We start from the raw sequence: 27,548 nt of genomic DNA on the forward strand, positions 1-27,548 counted from the left end.
GGATCAATACTCATTTTGTTAACTCGTTTCTTTTTAAAATATTTATGGAAACTCTTATTATCTGTTTTTATATTTCTGGCTAGCTTTCTTTCATATTCTAATTTTTCCCTCCTTAGTAATCTTTTAGCCATCCTTTGCTGTTCCTTATATCATGTCCACTTTTCTGGCCTTCTACCTATCTTTGCACAATTATATGCTTTTTCTTTAAGTTTGACATGATCGTGGACTTTTTCTTACTCGTTGGAATGTATCTGGGCTTCTGAGTGTGAGTTGAGAGTGATGAGGTGGTTGACTTACCCTGGCGGAACAGATGAGAGCATTCATCCTCTTCCTGCACTGGATGGCTGACCTTCTCTATGCTCTGTTGCCACTGACTGCCACTGACTGCTGCTGCCACCACTTCCCAGGCTGGATTGGTGACTCTGGTGGATCTCCTGCAGCCAGAGCAGGGGTAGAGGACATCATGGCGGCCTTTCACTGGGTCCAGTAGACATCTCAGAGAGGCATCACTAAATTTCAGGGCTGCTGTCTTCTTTCAGGGCCGTCTGTCATCTGGAGCAATCCCGGTCTGTCGACATGATGGGGGCTGCACTCTGGTGTGCTTTAAATATGGCACCCGGGGAGCAAGGAAGCGCTGAGGCCATGGCGTGGTGAGCAAATCCAATCCCACCTGCCCGAAATCCAGAATATTTCCCGTGAATGCATTAGTAATGGGGCAGGACACGCTGGGTCGGGGACAATACAGCTTGAAAGCCTGCCATTGCAGCTGGCGGGTAAAACAACTTTTTTCATGCCCGCTACTGTACTTAGTGCAAGTCTGGGATGATTCAACCCCAAGCATTTTGGTTGCTTGTTCTATTGTCTCCATCTTTGGCTCAGTATCAATTTTTTGTCTGATTACATCCCTGTGAAATGTCATGACACATTTTACATGTTAAAGGCGCTATTAAAGTGCAATTTGTTTTTCTTTTAATGTTGCCGATGTGAAAGCAAATTTTATATATACATTACAAACCTACCTTGCTGGAAGTCGGAGGGGAGTGGAGCAGACCTGTGGGAGGCAGTCGGGAGCTGAGGAGTACGCTGTTTCAGTGTTTCGGCTGCTGTGAGGCTGCAGTCCGGGAAAAAGTGAAAAAAAGCAACTGTGACATCACAGGAAGCTAGGAAGTTGATTGGCTGGTAACTGCTCAGTCCAAGGGACAGTGTGTGAGAAACCAGCTTAGGACAGGTGAGTTCAGGTAGATCTATAGATAAAAAGAACTAAAACTTTAAAATAATAAACCAAAATTTGAAAACTTTAAAATTAAAATAAAACGATAAAGATAAAAAAGCAATAAAAATAAAGTAATTTAAACAAACATCTAAAACACGTACCTTTGTAATTAAGAACCTTTAGTTGTCAGTGGTACTAGTATTCAATAAGCATAGTAAATTGTAGCATACATAGGAAGAAAGTAATTAAAGTAAATTAACTAAATAACATAAGTTAGAATGGCGGGACAGGTGTTATGTTGCAGCTGTGGGATGTGGAAGCTTTTGGATGCCAAGGCGATCCATGACAAACATGTCTGCAGGAAGTGTAAGCAGCTTGAGGAACTCTGGATCAGGATTATTGATCAGGAAGCCAAAATGCAGACACAACACGACATAAGGGAGGGGGAGAAATAGCTGAATACTTTGTTCCAGAAGACAGTCATCTGTTTTGGTCATCAGTGAGGGACAGGAGGATGTGACTGTCAGTGAAGCAGGTAATGGGATTGAGCAGACAGTAGTGGAGGAGCCTCAGACTTTGCAATTGTCAACAGGTTTGAGGCGCTCACAACCTGTGTGGATGAAAGCGAGGTCTGCAATGTGGATGAGCTGGCTGGCCATGGCACTGTGGTACAGGAAGCCATTCAAGCGGGGGGAGCAAAAAGGAATGTAGTGGTAGTAGGGGACAGTATAGTGAGGGGAATTGACGTTGTTCTCTGCAGCAAAGAGCGAGAGTCCAGACGGCTGTGTTGTCTGCCGATGCCAGGGTTTGGGACATCTGTTCAGAGCTGGAGAGGAACTTGCAGTGGGAGGGGGAGCATCCAGTTGTCCTGGTCCATGTAGGTACCAATGACATAGGTAGAACTAGGAAAGAGGTTCTACAAAGTCAGTATGAGGAGCTAGGTAACAAATTAAGAAGCAGAACCTCAAAGGTAATAACCTGTGGATTATTACCTGAGCCACATGCAAATTAGCATAGGGCAAATGTGATTAGAGCAATGAATGCATGGGTCAAAGACTGGTATGGGAGAAGTGGGTTCCGGTTTGTGGGGCACTGGCATCAGTACTGGGGAAAGTGGGAGCTGTATTGTTGGGACGATTTACACCTGAACCATGTTGAGACGAGTATCTTCGCAAATCGCATAAGTAGGGAAGTAGAGAGGGCTTTAAACTAAACAAGAGGAGTGAGGGATCAAGCTTGCGTAGAGTTAGCAATTCAAGGTATAGAATCAAGACAGGAGAACAAAATAGTAATATGAGAAACACAGGAAGGGACAGAGAGAAAAAACCTAAGAATACGTCAACAGTCAAGACTAGATGTTACAAAGGTAACAAAAAGAGAAAACTGAAGGCTCTCTATCTGAATGTGCATAGTATTCGTAACAAAGATAATGAATTGATGGCCCACATTGAAGTAAATTAATATGATCTTATAGCAATTACAGAGACGTGGCAGCAGGATAACAAAGATTGGGCCCTTAATATTGAGGGGTACATGACATTCAAGAAGAATAGGAAGCTAGGTTAAGGTGGAGAGGTAGCCCTGTTAATCAAAGAGGGCATTGGTGCAATAGCTAGAGGTGACCTCGCTTCAGGAGATCAGGATGTAGAATTGGTTTGGGTGGAGATGAGGAATAGTAGGAGAAAAAAGTCATTAATGGGAGTGGTCTACAGGCCCCCTAACAGTAGCCGCATTGTAGGACAAAGTTTTCAAGAGGAAATATTGTGTGCTTGTGATAAAGGGACGGCAATAATCATGGGTGATTTTAATCTGCACATAAACTGGAAAAATCAGATTGGCAGTAGTAGCCTGGATGAGGAGTTCATAAAATGTCTTCAAGATAGATTCTTAGAGCAGCATGTTTTGGAACCAGTCATGCTACTCACCTTTGTGGAGTTGTATGCTGTTTCCTTAAGTCTGATGCTTTCTTTAACTCCTTTAGTTAACAATGGTTGGTGGGTCCTCCCCTTGGAATTTTTCTTTATAATAGGAATGTACTTATTCTGGATACTCTGAAATATCCCCTTAAATATTTGCCATTGCTTCTCTATTGCTCTAGTTTCCCAGTTCACTTTAGCTAGCTCAGCTTTCATCCCCACATAGTTGCCTTTATTTAAGTTTAAGATACTAGTCTTAGACCCACTTTTCTCCCTTTCAAACTGGATGTAAAATTCAATCATGCTGTGGTCACTTATATAAGCTGAGAGCAGTTTATATTAGACTTGGTATTGTGTAACATGACAGGATTAATCAATAACCTCAGGATAAAGGCACCCCTAGGTAGCAGCGACCACAATATGATTGAATTTTATATCCAGTTTGAAAGGGAGAAGAGTGGGTCCAAGACTAGTCTCTTAAACTTAAATAAGGGCAGCTATGTGGGGATGAAAACTGAGCTAGCTGAAGTGAACTGGGAAACTAGGCTAGAGGATAGTTCAATAGAGAAGCAATGGCAAACATTTAAGGGGATATTTCAGAGTATCCTATTATAAAGAAAAATTCCAAGGGGAGGACCCACCATCCATGGTTAACTAAAGAAGTTAAGGAAAGCATCAAAGTTAAGGAAAAAGCATACAACTCCACAAAGATGAGTAGCGGCACTGATGATTGGACAGAATATAAAGAATAGCAGAGAATGATTAAAAGGTTAATCAGAAGAAAGAAATTAGAGTATGAAAGGAAACTAGCTAGAAATGTAAAAACAGATAACAAGAGTTTCTACAGGTATTTAAAAAGGAAAAGAGTAAGTAAAGTGAGTGTTGGTCCTCTAGAGAGTGACAGTAGGGAGTTAATAGTAGATAATAAGGAAATGGTGGAAGAAATGACCAAATACTTTGCTTCTGTGTTCAATATAGAGGATACAAAAAACATTCCAGTAATAGCTGCAAATCAGGAGGTGAGAGGGAGGGAGGAACTTGGTGAAATTGAAATCACGAGGAAAATGGTACTGAGCAAATTGATGGAGCTGCAGGCTGACAAGTCTCCAATGGATTATATCCTAGGATCTTAAAAGAGGTGGCTAATGAGGTAGCCGATGCACTGGTGTTCATTTTCCAAAATTCGCTAGATTCGGGGAAGGTTCCATTAGACCTTGGGAAAATGGCAAATATAACCCCTCTATTTATGAAGGGAGGGAGGCAGAATACAGGAAACTATAGGCCAGTTAGGCTGACGTCTGTCATTGGGAAGTTGTTAGAATCAATCATTAAGTAGGTTATAGCTGGGCACTTAGAAGAGCTCAAGGCAATCGGAAAGAGTTAGCATGGTTTTGTGAAAGGAAAATCATGTTTAACCAATTTATTGAAGTTTTTTGAAGGAGTAACGTGGGCAGTGGATAAAGGGGAGCCTGTAGACATTCTATACTTAGATTTCCAGAAAGCATTTGATAAGGTGCCACATCAAAGGCTATTACAGAAAATAACAGCGCATGGTGTAGTGGGTAACATATTAGCATGGATAGAAGATTAGCTGGCTGGTAGAAAACAGAGAGTATGCATAAATGGATCTTTTTTGGATTGACAGGATGTGATAAGTGGAGTCCCATAGGGGTCTGTGCTGGGGCCTTAACTTTTTACGATTTACATCAATGGCTTAGGTGAGGGGAGTGAAGACATGTTAGCTAAATTTGCAGATGACACAAAGATAGATAGGAAAGTATGTTGTGAAAGGGACATGAGGAGGTTGCAGATGGATATAGATAGGTTGGGTGAGTGAACAAAGATCTGGCAAATGGAGCTTAATGTGGGAAAATGTGAAGTTGTTCACTTTGGCAGGAAGAACAAAAAAGCAGAGTATTACTTAAATAGAGAACGGCTGCATAATTCTGAGGTGCCGAGGGATCTAGGTATTCTAGTACATGAGTCACAAAAAGTTAGTATGCTGGTACAGCAAGTACTTAAGAAGGCTAATGGAATGCTATCTGTTATTACGAGAGGGATTGAACATGAAAGTAAGGATGTTATGCCTCAGTTACATAGGGCATTGGTGAGACTGCACCTCGAATAATGTGTGCAGTTTTGATCTTATTTAAGGAAGGATGTAAATGCATTGGAGACGGTTCAAAGGAGGTTTACTAGATTGATACCTGGAATGAGTGGGTTGTCTTATAAGGAAAGTTTAGATAGACTGGGCTTGTTTCCACTGGAGTTTAGAAGAGTGAGGGGTGATTTGATTGAAGTATACACAATCCTAAACAGCCTTGACAAGGTGAACGTTGAAAGGATGTTTCCTCTTGTGGGTGAGTCCAGAACCAGAGGGCACTGATTTAAAATTAGGGGTCACCCTTTTAGGACAGAGATGAGGGGAATTTTTTGCTCTCAGAGGGTTGTGCAACTTTGGAACTCTCTGCATCAGAAGGAGGTGGAGGCGGGGTCATTAAATATTTTTAAGACAGAGGTAGATAGATTCTTGTTAAGCAAGAAAATCAAAGGTTATCGGGATTAGATGGGAATATGGAAATTGAAACACAAGAAGATCAGCCATGATCTTATTGAATGGCGGAGCAGGCTTAAGGGGCTGAACGGTCTACTCCTGTTCATATTTCTTATGTTCTTATATAAGACAGTGAAAAGCTGAACATAATGCTTCAAAAGATACACTGTTAAAAAATACTTAATTTCCAGTTTCACAAGATGAAGTCTTGCTCATTCCTTTTGTTTCATGCTGCAATGTAACTAAGAAAGTTTCTTCTCACTGATGTTCAAGTTATCCTCTTTTGTACAAGTAGGATGAAATTATGCTGAATGGTATTGTTTTACATGCGACAAGTTTTTAAGAAACTTCTTTGTTTATTTCTTTAACAATCATGTCTATGATGTCATATCGATCCAATTACTGCAACCCTATAATGTCTTAATTGCACCCAAATTGCTAATAATCAAGAAAGTGCTAGATCCTTCATATGTTTTAGTAAATGGCTGTCTTTTTGGCATGAGTGAAGTTCTACACAAAATTCTCAGTGGCAAAATCCTACTGTTTCACCAGCTCAATTGTTTTAAGTTACAATCGTAACACAGTTCAATTCAACTATTATATACATTAAGAAGAATAGCAGCTGATAAATTACCACCAGATATGACAGGAGCAATCAGACAGATCAGTCACGTACTGCTATTATTATTCAGATTGTTCATATGCAGCAGAGCACACTTGGCTCTACTTAATCCCTTCATAACTTTATTATCTTCATTAAGAATGCCAATCCAAATGTGGCATGAATAAAAAAAATACACACATTTTTATTGTGCTACCTCAGAATAATCCCAACTCCCTAGTGTGCACAATATCATTAAGATATAGCAGAGAGGAGAGAGGTGAAATTAGTCAAAAAGTAGTAATTAACTGATGCTCAGGATTCGTTTTAAAGGATTGTACATTATGGGAAGAAGGGAAAACTGAAGGAGGTACAGAAGTGGTACAGTTTTGGGCTCCAGAACAACAATTACTTTGAACATGGTGCACAAATTCTTAGTTTCAAAGTACATTTGTGTATGACCCTTTTATTTTAGTTTGATGCTTCATTAAACATGTGGCACTTTTGTCTTTTATGTGGTGAAATAGCCCCACAGGAATTTAAATGCCTCTGTACAAAGTATATTGAGGATGTAGGAAAAAGAAAGTATCTGCAGCTTAGAAAAGGAAAATGATATCAACAAAGTAGGAAGGTTATGATGGAGAGAGACATTTGGGGCTTGAAGTGAGAGGAGGTAAACCTAACAAACACAAACCGTTTTTTGTATACTGTTTGTTGTGGAGCAAAAACAGCCACTCTGGAGTCTATGAGGTTCGGGTAAGTAAAACATCTTTATTCAAGCAAGCATGGGAGAAGGCTCCCAAGACTTCCAAGGGAAACTTTTCAAAATCTTACAGTTTGCAATACCTTTTTATAATTCTTACTTCGAAGCGTTACTGCTAGACCTCATTAATAGCCACTAATGACAGATTATTCTAAATAGTTACATCACCTGGTAAGTTTCTTTGTCCTAATCAGTGAGCTAGACAATACATGTGGGAGGATTTTCCCCTTCTCAGGTGGGCGCGGTGGGCGGGCAGGGCAGGCAGGCGCGATGGACGGGCCCGGGAGCGACCGCGAAACAATCCGCTGCCTACATTTGGGCTCTGACTGCGGTTTCACGTTGGCTGGCCAGTTAAGGCCTGCCCAGCGTGACATGCACCAGGAAGCCCAAGCGCTCCCTGCGTGGGCGAGGGGGGTGGCGGATTCCCTGAGCCGGGAGTGCGCTCTGTCACTCGCGTACTGCCTCAGGGAGATCAGTGTTACTTTTAAAAAGATAATAAACGATGAGAAAAATTTAGTTGACATGCCCCCTCATGTGACACTGTCAGATGAGCTGGGACATGTCAATTACTTTTATTAAAAATGTATCACAAATTTTAAATCCCTCATGAAACCTCAGCCCGCCCGTGGATGAGGTTTCATGCTTTTTCTGAAGGCCGCCTGGGCTCTTTGCCTGCCCACCATCCTTAAGGTTGGACAGGCAGCTCCTTTAACTATTTTAATTACTTTTCAATAGGCCTTAAAAGGCCTTTGACTCGGCTGTGCGCCCGCCGAACTGAAACTCTAAATGACAGGCAGTGACGTCGGGACACCTGCCCGACGTCATCACGCACCATTTTAGACGTCGGCGAGCAGGCCCCGGCAAGCAGGCCCCGCCCCCACTCGCCGAAGGGAGAATTCTGCCCAGTTTCCACAGGTTGTGAGCAGTTACTATTGTTCATCTCCAGCATGTCCATTACCCCATTATGCCCCTTGAGTCTAATCTAAGGTTATTAATGCATATATTGTATATATATTTTAATACCAATCTTCACTGTCCCACTTCAGTATTCATGAAATTAGCCCCAAACTAAAAATATTGATGGCCATAATCTAGAACATAATTACCTTAAGTAAGTGTGTAGGTAGTAATACAATGCTAAACTGCAGATAACTTTACGGATTGGTTAAGGTTTACTTTTAAGTTGTAGAATAACCTCTTAACCCATCCGTTAAATTACACCATTAAAAAACCCTTTATAATATTCATGTGATGTGATGCAGCTATTTTATAATCTTGAACTCACATTAACTTACCTATATCCACTGCTTACTCAGTTCACCCTCCCCTTCAGCATCAAATCTCCGTAATGAAAATAGAATGTGAACCTGAATGCCAAAATTTGTAATAGAAGAAGGGGGTGGAGTCATGATCAATGAAACTCACTGATGGCAGAGAAAGACGTGGACCTAGACAACAAACCATGTTTCGAGCAAAAGAGAAAGGTGCAAAATGGAAGATGAGACAGCAAATATGTTCCATAAAGCACAGCTATTTGATTGTGTGTTACTGCTGTAATCCAACAGCTGTGCATTAATGACCCATAAACCCATTTAAGATTTACTCTTGTTTTAATTGAAGAAATAAATATTAATGGGACAAGGTGTAATGAGGTTATATACCTTGAATTATGAGCCAGAAGTTGAGTGCATGGGAGCAAAATTAACGAGTATGAAGCAAAACTAAGCACTAGAAGATGTTCTTCACCAGACATCAAATTTCTCTATCATACTTCAAATGATTGTTAGAAAAAGTGTTAATGGCTCTATTAAAACAGTCAAAGAGAATATTGACGCAGATGTGCTCATTTGATAATATCACACAATAACTGCCAGTTTTACATCTCTTACATGCATTAATGTAAAATAATTGTTCATACACCCCGGTATACCAGATCAATAGGGTGCTTCACTGAAGCAGAATATTAAAAAAGATATGATCTATGCTGTTTGTAAAATAGCACAGAGGTACTTAACTTCCTGTGGGGCTACTCCGCTACATAAAAGGCAAAAGTTCCACTTGTTTAATGAAGCATCAAGCTAAAATAAAAAGGCTTTTACACAAATGCGAGAAAAAGCGAGGGCTTAAATGATGCTCAGAAAGTAATAAAGGTGCAAAAAAGTAGATTTGATAAAGAATTTGCAAGCAATAACTACTGTTATTGCAAAGTCTCTGGAAGTAATGTGGAGTGCTTTTGGAAGTGTTGTGGTGTGTTCCTGGATTTGGCAGGGAATGTTGCTGCATCCTCACAGGGAGGGCAGAGGACTCGGTGACTTGATCACACAAAGATATGGGGGCTGCAGCTACAGTACCTCTCGGTCTGCAGCACAAAAAGGAGCTGGACTAGAGGCTGCTGAGAGGGGAAATTGCATTATACCCGCAGCCAAGTTGGAGCTGGACTCCTCCATGCTCTTTGACGGTGACAGGAGGCTGTCAAATGCACCCAGCATCACAATGTGAATGCCCATCAGCATTCTCATGTATGCTGCTCCATGAGGTCCTCACCTGAGTTCCCAGCAGCATTACACATCTGCATCCTCGCCCTCTGGTGAGCTGACATGTGAACCATCTTTTCCTCAGGCGTAATTGCAACCTCAACACTGGTGACTCAATACTGCTCTAACTCCTAACTCTATGCCACCTGTTAAGGTATGTGTTGTGCTAATAGTGGAAGTAAGTTTCAGATCAAGCGACAGGGTGTTTTTCTCCCTCTTCCCCTCCTTGGCCGCTGTGGCTGAGCTGGCAGCAGTTCTTGAGTGTCTGAAAGTAGAAAATCAGAAGGGGAAGGTTGGGTTGAAATCAGAGGGGTGGAGTAGAAAGCAAGAGGTCATGCTCACACCATCTGTAGCTTGCTCCTCCAGATAGAAGGATAAGGATGAGCTGGGAGTTGAGAAGTGGCATTAGGCAGGAAGATGCCATCATCCTGAATTCTAAATTCCTAACTTCCTCACCAAAATGGTGTCTAACGTGGTGTTTATATGAAATTTTGGTACCAAAACAGCACATGTGGTGCCAAAACTACAGGCACTATGGAGCTGAATATTGTGGCCTATATCTCCTCCACCGATGCTCAGAAACTTACAATGCCACATTTAGTAGTTGCTGATATGCAGTTATGTTTAGGATTAGTACATTGAACATGTAAAACAATTGAATGCAAATTTTTATTCATCTGAATCTGCTGAACGTTCATAATTTCCTGGGTGTTCACAACTTAAAAATCTTTATCACATAATAAAGAAAAGCTACTAGTGCATGTACAAACACCAGTCATTCACGTTGGAGTCTCCAAAGCAGAGATTCACCACAGTAACCCTCTAAAGAGTGATGGAACCAGCAGATGTCTTATTGTAAGATAATGCAGGACTGAAAAAATGCAAGAGACTATGAAAGGTGCACCAGGGTAGCAGAAAAGGCACATCATTTCTGCACCAGGTCACATCTGTAACATCCGATTGAAGAAGTGAATCTGGGGAGATCAATGAAATTCAGTGAAGCAATGCAATGGTTCATGGTTAGTTAATCCACAGGAAACAGCTTCTGGCCCTTTCTCTAGTGTATATTTTTCTTTCTTTAGCAAAGGAGCGTAACCATGCTTCAACAAACATTTTGTTACCATAAGTTCTGAGTATTGGTTGATTTGTTACATTATTTTGTGGATCACGCTATTTATATTTATAGAGGATACTCATGGTTGAAATTGGAGTTTATTCCATAGTTGAGAGTGATCATTTAACTCTTCACGTCTTTTGTGTGTGTACAGAACATATGTGAAACAACTATCATATTGAATGGATTACAACCTAATATTCAGTTTATACCATAACATTGATTGTAAATATATTGAAATCAATTTAATATTAGTTTTAGTTCTACTTTAATTGATAAGTTACATGCCTTTCAAATGTGAAAAGACTTTTGACACATTTTGACAGTACTACTACTGTACCCATCTTTACAAAGGAATTCTCTCTCAATACCGCAAGACCTCCCTAAATCTTTCATTACTCTTACTGTGTTCAGGCTTTTAAAACTCAAACTTAGCCTCACACAAGCCCTAACTTGTTGCAGTCTTTTTAACCCACTATGTCCGACAATATTGAGCTTGTTCCTTTACCTTGGTTACTCAATAAAGAAAATTAAATGTCCTCAACGCATTCGTCCATTTGTTGACCTGTCAAATGGAGCAGTAACTTCAAGCTCTTTCTTTTGTAATGGTAGCATAGGACTGAATTTTCCCTCGTCGGGCAGGCTCAGCAGGAGCGGGCGGGGGCAGTCGGGAAGCCGACCGCCAGCCGCGATCGGTTCCGCACTGCGTGGGTGGGCTAATTCAGGCCCGCCCTGCGTGGATCGTGAGCGGCAGCACTAAGCATTGCCTGTGCAGGCGGGGGGAGGAGGGAGAGCAGGCCTGGCGCGCAGTTCGTGCATGTGCGCGAAAGAGCGCTTCAATCTCCCTAAGGCACGGAGCAGCCTCAGGGAGATTCAAGCGCTTTTTAAAAAAATTATTAAAGACGATAAAAATCTAATGAAACATGACATGTGTGCCACATGAAATGGGACATGTTTTTAAATTCAAAATAAAGCTTTTATTTAAATTGTATTAGTTTTAGGAAACCTCATCCCGCTCGTGGATGAGGTTTCCTAAAAGATGTAAAGGCCGCTTGGCCTTTTCGCCTGCCCACCTATTGTTAAGTTGGCCAGGCAGCGTAAATTTCCAGTTAATTACCTTGTTCATGGCCTTAATAAGCCTTTCAACTATCGCACGCCCAATGTCAGTGCGCATCATATTAAGTTCGGGCGTGTCGGGCACGCACCCGCACGCCAAAGGTAAAATTCTGGCATTTTTAAGTACTACAGCTTGATATTCATTCACTTAAACCAATGTAAATACTTGCATTTTACTTCCAAATATGAAAAATGTTAGAGTTTGTTTAGTTTTATCATTTTTATCTCTGCTGGATGGAAGAAACCTGCTCAACTCAGAATTCCCATACACTGGACACTTTTTTCCCTCCAGTACAGGATTTCCCATCAGATTTGTGTTCCATAATTCTGGTGATTAGGACTAAAAGTTGCTATGCATTGTGCTATTTTTCAGGTGTAAAATTGTGTGATGGTAACAAATTTAGCAGTGGGATTGTTAAACTAAAGTGTGAATTTGAGCCACTGCTAAATTTGTTGAGCCTATTTTTTAGTTATCCCAGGTGACAATCTTAAAACAGGCGTTAAGGCTCCTTGTGCAAGTTAATAATCAGCCTAATGCCTGTTTATGGACCCTTCTGGATTTCCAATGAGTGGAGCAGGAGCTGAGCCTGCTCAGCTCAAGATTCTTCAAAGTCTGCAGGCTGTTAAGAAGTGGTCATCGTCAGCAGGTAAGTTTTTAAAAAAAGGATCTTTTTAAACATTGTTGTAGAGCTAGGAGGGAGATGAATATTCCATTGACTCCATAGTGCCCTTATTACCCTGCCACGTTGCCATCCCACCCCCTGCAACCCCCAACCTGGACTTAAGTTTGGGTGCTTCCAGCGAGCCAATGACTCAATACTGATTTTATTCAAATGGTCAAGCTGCCATGTCAGTGTGACAGGTACCAGCAGTTCAGTCAGTTAAGATGAATGAGACCTGAGGTGCAACTTGGAATGGAATTTCATAACACCATATACCTTTGCACCCAAAACCAGAAACCCAACAAATTTTCTACCCCTGTATCTTCCAACATAGTTTTCAGGATATACTAAGTTTGTATGATTATTGTGAATGCCAGTTACCAAAAAGGGAAGCCTAATTTAGTAGCGTCAGTCTTGATTCAATGGGAACATTCCTCCCTCTGAGTCGGAATGTTGAGCCCTTAAGACCCACTCCAGACACTTGAATGCTTAATCTAGCTTGGGATTTCAGTGCATTACTGAAAGAGTGTCAACTGCCTTTCAAATGAGACATCCACTACCTTGGGTAGACATTAACGATCCCATGGCTAAGAGAAGGGGAGGAGAGAAAAAAGCTTTGACAAAAAAGTCTCTTTTTTCAGCAATACTCAAGAAGGGGATTTCTTAATGCCACTTATCCCTCAATCAACATCACTGAAACAACTAACCTGGTAATTTACCTCATTGCTGTTTATAGGACCTTGCATTTGCCTATTTATAACAATGATTTATTCCAAAAATACTTTATTGGCTTCAAAGATTTAGAATGCCCTGAGCCCATGAAAGGTGATATATTACATCAGTCTTGCAATAAAAGATAAAATTGCTCAAAATTATTACCATGCTTAAAAAACAGAATTTATATGATAAAATAAAACTACAAAGGTAACTCAAAGTCCATTTTAAAAGATTTTGCCAGAGCGGATTCAAAAACTTTTTGTGATCAACAAGACAACAACATCAAACTCCTCCCTCTGTTGAGACAATGCAGCTTAGTTTTTTTTTAATCCAGTTTTTGGATGGAACAGGATGTGATACAACATTAACTTCCCTGGCACATGTGTGGAGGAGGAAATCAAAATGTAACTACTGTGTTCACAAATACCCAAGGGAGACATTCCAGTCACACTCACAGCTTTCCTCAGATCAGCACAAACAAAACTAAACAAACCTAGTGCGGTAAAGTCTAGTGGCAATGACCCAGCACTTGTCCACTCTTTATAATACAGTTGTCCCTTGATTCTACAGACTGGCTGTAAAGTGGGTTTCCTTCATCTTCACCCTCATTCAAAGCAAGCACACATTGACACATTGATTGGATGAGAATATCTCTTCCCTCTATGGAATGTAGATTTGGGCAATCTCAATTCGGTTTCTGGAAGATGAACGTCACTCAAAAGGGTGTGAAAAATTGAAAAACCTAGCTTTTGGGCTGTGGGGATTAATCTGATCACCATATATAAGTAGCATTGTAAATTTGTCCAAGGAGAACATACCTAAATATTTGGTACACAAGGAAACAAGGACAATTTGGTAGTGCTTTACTGTCTTTGAGATGAAAACCTATGGGCAGAATTTCACCCTAGTCGGGCGGGCTCAGTGGGGGAGGACGGAGGCGGGCGGGGCCAAAAGGTGATTTCACGCTGGCGAGCCAGTTAAGGCCCACCCAGCATGAAACGCGAGCGGCAGTGCTCAGGAGGAGGGCAAGTGGGGCGAGCATGACCTTCGTGCATGCATGCTAGTGCGCGCTTCATAATCTCCCTGAGGCACAGAGCTGCTTCAGGGAGATGAAGAGTTATATAAAAAAAATAAAGAAATTAGAAATGTAATGAAACATGTCCCTTCATGTGACTGTCACAGGAGCAGGGACATGTTATTAATAAAGTCTTAAAATTTTTATTTTATTTTTATTTGCTTTTGGAAATCTCATCCCACCTGTGGATGATGTTTCCTAAAATGTGCAAAGTTGGACGGGCAGCAAAAAATTCAACTTAATTGATAATTGAATGGCCTTAGCAGGCCTTCTGATTGTCGGCAGGCGCACTGCCGACTCCAGCGCGTGCCCGCCGAACGGAATATCGCGCAACTGCGCGTTGACATCGGGACGCTCGCCCAACGTCAATGCACATCATTTTACGGTCAAGCGGGTCAGGTGTGCGCCTGCCCGCCAAGCTAAAAATTTTCCCTATGTTTGCGGAAGAGTAAAGAGAGCTTTACCATGCATCTGGCCTGTGCTATATCTGACCTAGGAGTAACTGACACCAACAAAGTGCAAAAATTGGAAAGCTGTCATTAGTCAGCACCTACATGCCTTGATTTAAAAAAAAAATACATTGTAACAACATGTCCCAATACCAGCGAATTTAAAAGGACTGAGTTATCTGGTAAAGTTCTTTGCAATTCTGTTGCAGAAGGTGTTTCTATAAAATGTAATTAAAAATGAAAATTAATAAACAAGAAAGATCTCATTGTAAGAATTTCCTTTAAAAGACTTATAAACAGCCATTTTCTGACTTTCATGCAACCAGAAACTTGGGCAACATGCTGTTCCTGTGGACAAATCTGATTATCAATCGCACAATGTCAGAAAATTATCACTTAAGTATTTTCTGCCATACAAACCTATGCCAGCAGCCAGCACCACAGTTAAATGGCATTTACAAAGCAGGCTGGTCCTGGCCATTAAAAACCTCCCAGGCAGCACTTCAGATAATGAAGTCTGCTCCATACAGCCACAGAAGTAAGACAACATGTGTGAGGTAAGAAGGATGGGCCATGATATGAAAACACCAGTTTCAGGCATTCGTGGACTCTTTCATTTGTTACAGTTATGATCCAGTTTGAGACCAGTAACCTTTTTAATGTGGACAAAATTTGAAGTCCCAGGTATTTACTAAGAGAATAAAGACACAAGATTCCACAGTTTTTAAAAAAAGATTTTTTTTTACTATTCAAGAGTCAACAAAACAAACACTAAATACTATCTATCCTATACTCTAACAGCCAGAATTAACAAGGTAAATATGAATTAACCAGCAAACAGTGGTCAAATATAAACTATAAATTGCACATTAAATGGCAGATATAACTAAGACCAACTTACTAATTTACTCAGCAGTCCACTTGGATTTTACTGATCACTGTAAGTTACCAAGTCCTTTAAACTCTGTCTTCCTCATGAGAGACTTCATCTCCCCTCCTTTGAGGATTTAACTTCTCATTTCCTTTCGACAGCAGCTCTAACTCAGCCTGGAGGCCCTCTTGCTTCTTCTACCTGCAATTAGTTTTCAGGCTACAGGACTCTAGCTGTGGTTTCCCAATGACTGTTCTTCACAGGCTTTCTCCCGTGCTGTAGCTCCCAACTCAGCTTCATCTAGCGACTGCTGCTAACCTTCTTCTGCCCAGATTGATCTCCTCTGGCTAGATTTCACGCCACACACTAGTTTAATGCTGCACACCATGTAGGTGCACTGCCAATTTGCCTCCACTTAGGCCGTAGTTCACAAAGCAGTTTACTACTTTCATTAAGCACATCCTACATTGCAGTCAAGGCACCATCTAGTTGTTTAACTAGAGCTACATTGTTTTCTGGCTGCTGAACAAACTCCTTCAATAGCTCCATTCTAGCCAGATGATGCTCCCTGCCATCCCCACAGGAAATCCCCCACAGAAGACTGGAGCATCAAGATTCATTGGAACAAGACAAAGATTGCTCCTGTGATTTCCCCATTTCCCCGCGGCCAAAGCGCAACACCCATGCTGAATGCTGCCCACATCCGTGGTCTCATTGTCAATCCTCACAGTGTTGAAAGGTTGCTATTGGTCATTTGAGGACTCTGGGCTAAAAATTGCTTTGCAGTGTTATTTGGGCATCTTCGCATGACACGTCCTATCCATCGCACCACCAGTGTCTCATGCTGCTTAATGCACCACACTCTCGTCACTCACCCATGTGCAGTCCATGGCACTCAGGACTCATGCATACATAACATTCACATACTCCACCTCAGCCTCAGACCTTCAAATGCTACCAGTCTCACACTAACCTCTCACTGCCTGCACATACCTCCAGCTATTCAGCTATGGCAGGCACACCACCCAAATACATGCAACACAATCATTGAGACTCTTCACTCCTTCTTGCAGGACAAGTTGACCCATAACAGAAGGGAGGAGAGCAGAACAAGGCAGAGACCAGGATGTCTGCATTTCTTGAGCCCATTAGGAGATTATTCTCCATAACACGGGCCAGTTGTCACAGAGTCCATGGCACCCCATATTGTTGAGAACATTCTTCCTGCCTTATGCCCCTTCTCAACTCCCAGCTCACATTCACCCTGTCATTCAGCGCAATGAGCAAGCTGAAGATGGTGTGACCGTGGACCTCTCGCTTCCCTCTACACTCATCTTCCCTCACCTCGATCTTAGCCTTCTGGTTTTTTGCTCTCAGGTGACCCATAATTGCTACCTCCCAGTCACAGCAGCCCAAAGACGAAGAGAGCAACAGTACAGCGCTAATGAAGAAGCTCTATCACTTGATCTGACACTTGCAGCCACAAGCTCAAATATTGGCACTGACTGTATCTTAAAGGCTAGTGTAGAGTTGGGATCAGCACATGGTGAGTCACTGGGCACAAGAGGATTGCAGCCAAGCCCGGGGGAAAGGGTGATTCATTTGCCAGCTCACCGGAGGGTCACAAATGATTTCTGCCACAGGGGACTCAGATGAGGAACTCAGTGGGGCAGCATACAGGAAATAGCTGACGAGCATATACCAAGATATTGGGTTTACTGAAACAAAAACAAAAATAGCTGGAAAAACTCAGCAGGTCTGACAGCATCTGCGGAGAGGAATACAGTTAATGTTTCGAGTCCGTATGACTCTTCAACTTCATTGTTATTGTCAAGGAGCATGGAGGAGTCTGGCTCCAGCTTGGCAGCAGGCATCGTGCAGAGCTTTCCCTCTCCACAGTCTCTTCTCCATCTCCCTGTTGTGCTGCACCCAGAGGCACTGTAAGTGCAGCCCCCCCTTACTTGTTGCAGCTTTTGTGTGGATAGGTCACCTACTCCTTTGCCCTCCCTGTGAAGAGGCAGCAAAACTCCCTGCCAAATCCAGAAACTCACAACAACACCTCCAAAAAAAACTCTATAGTGGGGCACACTGGAAGTAGGTGCCAGGGCGGCCTGGACCCCAGGAGGAAGATTGTCTTATATATAAGACAATTTATATCTATATGTACAGTGCAACTTCCAACTGATTAGAGTTTCATGCCCTCTATCTCTCTACATAAATCAGAAATATATCTAAAATTCTAACTGTGCATTTCTGTGGTTCAATTCTACAGTTGACTTTATAATTTTGAGAAAATTATTTCTAGAATATATTATAGAAGTAAAGATGGTTCTTATTTTGCACAGTCAAAAGGGTATTTGTGTTCAGATTCTGTACAAATTTATAATTACAATGGCAATCAGATCAGACTTCTTTATTCCTAATCCTGTGACATTGTAAGCATTAGTTTTTCTAAAGCGTTTCATAATTTGAAGCCTTAGGAATGCCTTGCTTCCCAAGATTGTAAAAGTGTTGTGTACAAATGGAGAAAATACAACTGCCAAACTTATTTTAGTTGGGGAAGACAAGTTAGGAAAAATTTTTTTTTTTACCATTCATATGCCAGATGTTGAAGAATTTAATGTAAATATGCCCAATCTCAGTTCTGCAGATTTCCTTGATCAATTAATTAAATAACCTAGAGCAGAACCCATGAATGATGGATTGTTGCAGGAAGACTGGTCTCTTATTTACACTTCAATGAGTGATGTACCATAAAGCAAGTTGAGGAATTGACCTTTTGCATATTGCGGCTCCTTTAGCCTCCAAAGTATAGAGGCTGAAATTTCCTTTGTCCGCTACAAACACGATAAAGTAGGACTTCCACCCGCCCGCTTGACACTGCAAGAAGCTTTCTCCTTTGCCTAGGAGTTGGTCTTTATTTTATTTGCAGGGGGTGTTTTAAGTGGTCTTTTCACTCCAGACTGATTTACCATTGCTGGAAGGGAATAAAATGTGGTGTAAGTGCAGCAGTTAAAAGACTGTAGCATCTAAAGGACCTAAAGCAGAGCACGGGAAGTAGACAAACACATAGAAAGATGGAAATAGCAAAACAAGGCAAAGCACTGGGGAGCCACTGCTGCTGCTGCAACAGTTCCTAGATAAGTGCAAAGAGAAACCAGCACCTTGGCATCATGGAATGGAAGCCATAGAAGAAATTTCAGTGACTTTATGGACAAGTAGTGAGTGACACCTTCAACACTCTGGTTGCTGTCAGATAGTAAAGGAATATGTTTAGTGACCTCATAAACTTGGTAAATGTGCATGAAAAACTGAATAATCTTGCATATCTTGGAATACTGTTGAATGCAAGATTCAGCTTGATAGCCACCCTAGCTTCGTTATGTAAGTTATGAAATGAGTGTTACAGAAAAATATCACAATGCCATTATGCTTCACATGCACACTTCCTAGCACCACTGCCATGAAACAACTCCAGGTGCCTCAGAAGGAGGGTAGTAGTGGACTGCTCAATTAAGAGGTGTTTGCTCCTGTAAGTAGAAAGTGTAGAATATATACCTAGCAGCTGATTCACAACTGCCTAGTTTCCGTCACTGATGAAAATTAAAAACAACCCTTTAGAATTCCCAAAAGAATGCTTAGAAAGCACAGAGATAGATAATCTGAATACTTGTGTCAGGTCCATAAGACATGAAAGCAATTATAAACTGTTTAAATAAAATTTTATTTTCTGCTTATTTACAATGGGCTTTGCTGGACCAAAACATCGTTGCTACAGGTCGCATGATTTGCAAGTTAGCTACAGTTCTGGAAACTTCCAACTATGGTTACAGGACAAAAGCTCAACCCTCATCCTTGTGGAGTCTCACATGTATCATTGTGTGGATCCATTACAATCACCGAAACCAAGGACCAGCAGACAGTCTGTCGCTCCAGCCTGGACTTATAACAAAGGGAGAGCCATTGAAACTAGTTATACCTGTGGAGATGCGAAGAGCCAACATTTATCTACTAAGGTGAATAATGGATTTTGACCAGAGCCATAGAAACTGCTTGTTGACCTGCAATTGACTCATCAATGGGCAACAATACATGACTTTAAACTCTCCTGGCCTTTGGAATGTTTTAATGTTACATTCCAAGACTACCAACTCAGTCTGCTGTTAACACCCAGCCTATCAACACCAAAACAGGTCTCCAGACTGACAAAGTCTGCCCAAGTCTATTCCTCCTCAAAGCCTCGTTTTCTGGAGGATTCCTGCCATCACCTGCAGAGCAGACAAAGTCTCTATATACCAATCTCATCTTGCTGTGTCGCCACCAACTTTAAAGAAATTCTGCAACCCCTGCTTTCAGCTAGCTGAACCTTCCTGAACTTTAACTCCTTCGTGAAGGAACCCACAATGGACTCTAACATTCTGGACCCTATCATTCAGGTGAATTACTATCCATATCTTTGAAACTTTTTCTTTTAAGTTATTCATAGTTGTAAAGCTCCTCATTCGTATCTCCTTCTTGTGTCTGTGTATAGTTGTGACCATCCCTTGGGTTTGAATGTATGAATAATCAATACTTCTGATTTAACCCTAAAGAGAGTTTGCTTTGAGTCATTTTAAAATTTACTTCGCAAACAGAGGGCTGGGGAAACACACCACTGCCTATTAAAAAAATTAAAACACCTCTGCCTACGGACAGATGGCAAGGAAAATAAAGGAGCTCCGTTTGCCTCTCTCCCCTGTCCATAACACGTGTCATGAGCATGTACTTGCAAAATTCAGACTAAAATGGCTAACAGGTTTCTCTCTTCCATCTGCAAGCTGACAAATGGGGTGACTTGAGCGGGCAGAAAAATTAAGTGGGGAGCCATACTGCCAACTCCTCGACAATTCTCAGATGTTCTCAAAGAAGTGATAAGCTTGGATGACTATTAAGATGCAAATAATTGTATGGAACTATTTGATGCAGTTCCCATCATTTTCACTATGGAAATGTTGGGCAAAAGGAACCTGCATGTTTTCCTATGTATAACTTTTAAAGGGCCATGAGAGGAAGATGTTAAGGACCCTTATGACAAAGGCTAGATTTCGTCAAAGTGACAAATTCAGAGTACAGGAACAAAAGATGTTTCTGGAACTTCATTTCCTCTCACCATAGGCACCTCAGTAGCACCATAAATTGTCCTGGCATCTATCCAATAAGTTAAATTACTCTGACCTGGAAAAATTGGTCTAGGTCAGGAATGCAGCCAATTGGTTGGGTGGGACATCATTCCAAATGAAGATCATCCACCATTACAACAAATTGGAAAATCTGTCCAATATCTCTATGGGAAAGGAGCAAAACCTCAAATTGTAAGGGGGCGATTCTTTTATGGCTTCTCTTCTATTATTACATGATTCTCTCCAAACATCTGCCCCAAGGAAATTCATGGTGTTAGCATACCTAGCACAAAGCAAAATGGCTGTGGTTGTTTGACGTCAATCATCTCGGTCCCAGGATATCACTGCAGGAGTTCCTCAGGGTAGTGTCCTAGGCCCAACTATCTTCAGCTGCTTCATCAATGACCTTCCCACCAACATTAGTTTAGAAGTGGGGGTGTTCGCTGATGATTGCACAATGTTCATTCACAACTCCTCAGATACTGAAGCAGTCCATGTCCAAATGCAGTAAGACTTGGACAACATTCAAGCTTAGGCTGATAAGTGGCAAGTAACATTCACAACACACAAGTGCCAGACATTGATCATCTCCAATAAGAGAGAATGTAACAATTTCCCCATGACATTTAATGGCATTACCATTGCTGAAGCCCCCATTATCAACATCCTGGGGGTTACCATTGACCAGAAACTGAACTGGACTAGCCATATAAATACTGAAGTTACAAGAGCAGGTCAGAGGCTAAGAATTCTGCAGTGAGTAACTCGCCTTCTGATTCCCCAAGGCCTGCCCACCAACCACAAGGCACAAGTCAGGACTGCGATGGAATACCCTCCATTTGCCTGGATTACTGCCGCTCCTACAACACTCAAGTAGATTAACACTATGCAGGACAAAGCAGCCCACTAGTTTGGCATCCCATGCGCTGACTTCAACATTCACTCCCTCCACCACTGGTGCACAGCTTTAGAAGTGACAGCAGTTGACAGCATCTTCCAAACCCTACTACCTAGAAGGAAAAGGGCAGCAGATGCATGGAAACATCACCATCTGCAAGTTCCCCTCCAAGCTGCACACCATCCTGGAACAATGTCACCATTCCTTCATTGTTGCTGGGTCAAAACCATGGAATTCCCTTCCTATCAGCATTGTCGGTGTACCTACAACACATGGACTGCAGCAGTTCAAGGGGTAGCTTATCGCCACCTTCTCAAGGACAATTAGAGATGAACAATAAATACTGGCCTAGTCAGTGACACCCACATCCCATGAATGACGTGAATATGCTCCATTGCCTTTGAGCTGGAATGGTTTGCTATGACAACTTAGCCCATTATGAATGCTTGGCTGAGTTTCAAAATGGCCAGAACCACTTATTTCAGCAGGGGGCTGTATAGACATTTTGATTGACATTTCTAAGAGATTATTAAATATTAGCTGTCTTTGATATGGTTAGTGAACTAGATGTTTCTTTTTACAATGGATTCACCACTTGAGGGGACTTAATTTTTTTGGGATTGTTTCTTTTTTGAAGGGGAGTTTTCTTTTCAACACAATGGGCACAATTTTGCCCTTGATGGGTGGGTGGGCCCCACCAGCTCAGCAGCGGGCAGGCAGCTGATCGCCGCCACTGAAACGGGCCCTGCTGCCATTTTAAGTGGGCAGGCCACCCAATGGGAAGCGCTATGCGCTTCCTGTGTGGGGGGAGGGATTCCCCAACTGTCAGAGTGCGGTCTTTTGTGCATGCGCGCAAAAGAGCGCACTGCTCCCTGAGGCAAAGTGCTGCCTCAGGGAGATCGCTGAAAGGCTGGCAAATATAAAAAATAGAACAATAAAAAATTTATTAACATGTCCCCCTCATGTGAAAATGTCACACGAGATGGGACATGTTAATGAAATAAACAAAAACTTGTTTCAACTTCCGTCAACTCGCAGACACTTCCTCCTACCTCTCCCTGGACCATGACCCCACCACAGAACATCAAGCCATTGTTTCCAGGACTGTCACTGACCTCATCTCCTCTGGAGATCTTCCTCCCACAGCTTCCAACTTGATAGTCGCCCAACCTCGGACGGCCCGCTTCTACCTCCTACCCAAAATCCACAAACAGAACTGTCCTGGCAGACCGATCGTGTCAGCCTGTTCCTGCCCCACGGAACTCATTTCTCGTTATCTTGACTCCCTTCTCTCTCCCCTCGTCCAGTCCCTTCTCACCTACATCCATGATTCCTCTGACACCTTACGTCACATCAACAATTTCCAGTTCCCTGGCCCCAACCGCTTCCTCTTCACCATGGATGTCCAATCCCTCTACACCTCCATCCCCCACCAGGATGGTCTGAGGGCCCTTAGCTTCTTCCTTGAACAGAGGCCCGAACAATCCCCATTCACCACTACTCTCCTCCGTCTGACTGAACTTGTTCTCACACTGAACAATTTCTCCTTTAACTCCTCTCACTTCCTCCAAATAAAAGGTGTGGCTATGGGTACCCGCATGGGCCCCAGCTATGCCTGTCTCTTTATGGGGTACGTGGAACATTCCTTGTTCCAGTCCTACTCCGGCCCCCTCCCACAACTCTTTCTCCGGTACATCGATGATTACTTCGGTGCTGCTTCATGCTCTTGTCGGGACCTGGAAAAATTTATTAATTTTGCTTCCAATCTCCACCCCTCCATCATTTTCACATGGTCCATCTCTGACACTTCTCTTCCCTTCCTTGACCTCTCTGTCTCAATTTCTGATGATAGACTGTCCACCAATATCCATTACAAGCCTACTGACTCCCACAGCTACCTCGACTACAGCTCCTCACACCCCGCTTCCTGTTAAGGACTCCATCCCATTCTCTCAGTTCCTTCACCTCCGTCGCATCTGTTCTGATGACGCTACCTTCAAAAACAGCTCCTCTGACATATCCTCCTTCTTCCTTAACCGAGGTTTTCCACCCACGGTTGTTGACAGGGCCCTCAACCGTGTCCGGCCCATATCCCGCGCATCCGCCCTCACGCCTTCTCCTCCTTCCCAGAAACATGATAGGGTCCCCCTGGTCCTCACTTATCACCCCACTAGCCTCCGCATTCAAAGGATCATCCCTCGCCATTTCTGCCAACTCCAGCATGATGCCACCACCAAACACATCTTCCCTTCACCCCCCCCGGCGGCATTCCGTAGGGATCGTTCCCTCCGGGACACCCTGGTCCACTCCTCCATCACCCCCTACTCCTCAACCCCCACCTATGGCACCTCCCCATGCCCACGCAGAAGATGCAACACCTGCCCCTTCTCTTCCTCTCTCCTCAGCGTCCAGGGGCCCAAACATTCCTTTCAAGTGAAGCAGCATTTCACTTGCATTTCCCCTAACTTAGTCTACTGCATTCGTTGCTCCCAATGCGGTCTCCTCTACATTGGAGAGACCAAACGCAAACTAGGCGACCGCTTTGCAGAACACCTGCGGTCTGTCCGCAAGAAAGACTCAAACCTCCCTGTCGCTTGCCATTTTAACACTCCACCCTGTTCTCTTGCCCACATGTCTGTCCTTGGCTTGCTGCATTGTTCCAGTGAAGCCCAACGCAAACTGGAGGAACAGCACCTCATCTTCCAACTAGGCACTTTACAGCCTTCCGGACTGAATATTGAATTCAACAACTTTAGATCTTAGACTCCCCCTCCCCCCATCCCCACCCCGTTTCTTCCCCCTCCCCCTTTTTTTCAATAATTTGTATAGATTCTTCTTTTCCCACCTATTTCCATTATTTTTAAATCTAAAACTAAAACTTTGTTAGTCTTTCCACCCCACCCCCACTAGAGCTGTACCTTGAGTATCCTGCCTTCCATTCTTAATTAGCACTTTTCTTAGATAATATCACCACCTTCAACACCTCTTTGATCCTTTTGTCTGTGACATCTTTTGATTATCTTCTCCTATCACTGCTTGCTTATCCCCACAACCACCCCACCCTCAACTTCTCTCTCCCCCTGCCCCCCACCTTAGACCAGCTTATATTTCACCTCTCTCCTAACTATACTCAGTTCTGCCGAAGGGTCGTGAGGACTCGAAACGTCAACTGATTTCTTCTCCACCGATGCTGCCAGACCTGCTGAGTTTTTCCAGGTAATTCTGTTTTTGTTTTAAAAACTTTATTAAACTTTTTTAAAGCCGCTATCAAACCTCATTCCGCCACTGGATGAGGTTTGTAAAAGAAATCACCTACCTACCTGCCCGTTGGGCCCGTGTGCTGAGCCAAAGTTCGCATGGGCCCCTCAAAATCGTCGATGATTGGCAAGTTAAGGGCCTTAATGAGGCCTTTAATTAATGGCAGGCATGCGTCCCACTGTATAGCACGCCCGCCGACCGAAATATCGCGATGCCGCGCACTGACGTCGGGACACTCGCGCGACATTTTGAGCGCTGGTGTGCGGACTCCGCCACCCGCACGCCAGCCAGAAGATTCTGCCCAATGTGTTGGAATGAGATTAGATTGTTAGAAGTTTATTTTTTTAATGTCCATTTCTAAGACATCCTAAGGTCTACCAAGAGTGGATACTGGGTGGATGGCTATGAAGGATACATGGGGAGCATGAGGGTGGGGTTGAGAGAGTGAGGGGTAAAGGTTTGAAGATATTCAATCATTAAAACTGGGCTGATATCCCAGTAAACGGAGCCGGATGTTCTAGCCTGCTGGTCTGGCCACCCTGGCAGCACCTGAGCCTGAAGGAAGCCGCAAATGATTAAAGTTCACACTTTTATTTCAAGTATTGTTACTGCCAAGGACTGCCTCTGGAGATGGCAGGTCCAACTCCATCCGCCCCTGCTACCCTGGAGCAAAAATATGGTGGGAGGAGTCTTTTTAAAGGAGACGGGCCTGCTGGGTTGGGAAGTTTCCCAACTCAACCTTCCGGCATCCTCGGCAAAAACCCAGCTCTAACTGTCAGTCCTGCCACCAATGGCCACAAAAAAAGCATAATATTTCTAAAATGATTAAACAAATATTGAGACCTTAGGTTTCTGAACACACGATGGTAGCAAGAAACATTGCTAATGCAAGGGCACAGTGAAATTTTGTAGATGCATTGCCTATGAATTAAATTATGGATGGCGTGCCTTCAATCTTTCATTATCCACTGATAATAGGTAAGGCACTGCCAGCAAATATTGGATAATTTAGGACGCAATGCTAAATATTGCAGAATAAAATGAAAGTAAAGTCAATCCACATAAAATCATATACCTAAATTTAACTCATTATTTTTGGAAAATTTGTTAATATTGTATTTCATACAGAAACTCCATTGAAGTCCTGTGAGTTTTTGAATGAATGATACAATATTACTAAATTAGACTGCTACTGGACTAATTCAGACCATCTGAGCACAGCTCAGATATTCGTACCTCATACTGTAAGGCAGATAGTTGGGTTTTCACCTGGTGACTCACACTGCATACATGAGCAAGAGCAGGTGGTGGAGAGCAATGGAGAGTCCCCATGTCAGAGGGCACATCCTGCTCTAAACTCTGCTCATCTGGAGGAAGTTGCTGCACCTTGGTGTCCATCACTGAATAAGAGAATCAATGAACAGTAGCAACAGACAATGTCCTGACCGGCTTTCAAAGTGAAGTATGAGTCACCAGGGGAAAATCTATCTGCCCTCTGGTCCCATTGTAGGGTGAGAACCAGAGTTTGTGGTCTGAATGAATCCCTCAGAAGGACTCAGATCCTCTGAGGACACATTGCTTGCCATGTTCACTGATTCCTGCTGCACACATGATGACCCTGTGGGAGATAAAAGCCACGGCATGGCACAATAACAGTGTTGAAAGTTATCATGATGAAGATGATCATATTTTACTGATAGCAGAGGTTCAAAGAGTCCACTTGAAGCATGCGAGGGAGTAATGTCTCAGGCCACTGAGATAATGGCCTGAACTTTTCGGTCGTTGGGTGCACGCGATCGGAGGGCCCAGGAGCGAATGGGAAATGGGCCACTGGCCACGATCAGCTCCCAACTGTGATTTCATATTGGCTGGCCAATTAATGGCCAGACAGCGTGAAACGTGCACTGAAATGCTCAGCACTGCCGGGGTGGAGATGGGAAGAGGGCAGGCGCCGCCTAACCAAAGGTGCGGGTGAGCGCTTCGAGAGAGCCCCCTGAAGGCAAACAGCTGCCTCAGGGAGCTGCAGACCTCCACAGACTAAAGGACACGACAAAAACGCTGCAAAATATGTCCATGCAGCACAATCAAGCACCTGAAACCTGAAAGCATACCTCAAAAAAAACAGTCCACAGATATCTCTTTTTATTTTATTTCCCCACTGAGATTTCATCCCGTCCTGGATTGAGGTTTGAGCAAAAATGTGAATTCCGCCTGGGAGAATGGCCCGTCCGCCAACCGTAAATGTGGATGGGCCATGTGAAATCGCTGTTAATTGCATTGTTAATGGGCTTAATTGCCCACTTAATTATCATCAGGCCCACCTCCGACTGCCGCGTGTGCCCACCTAGCGAAATATCGCGCAAGTGTGCAATGATGTTGGGACACTCGCCTGACATTATCTCGCGCTATTTCACGCCCATTCGGGTCAAGCGTGCACCTGCCCATTGGATGTAAAATTCTGGCCAATATCTCCTTCCATGGATAGAGTGGCCAGCACCTTGTGGTGTCATACTTAAATCAAATGAATCCAAGCCTCCACTGTCAGACTTCGGATGCCTGATATCTTAAGTAGGTTGACTTTGGCTTTGGCCTTACAGGGCCGCATTGACCTGCACCAAAGTGTTCTCCAGTGGTAGTAGTGAAGTATG

Source organism: Cetorhinus maximus, chromosome 3 (assembly GCF_964194155.1).
Source record: "Cetorhinus maximus chromosome 3, sCetMax3.hap1.1, whole genome shotgun sequence".
Lineage (NCBI taxonomy): Eukaryota > Metazoa > Chordata > Chondrichthyes > Lamniformes > Cetorhinidae > Cetorhinus > Cetorhinus maximus.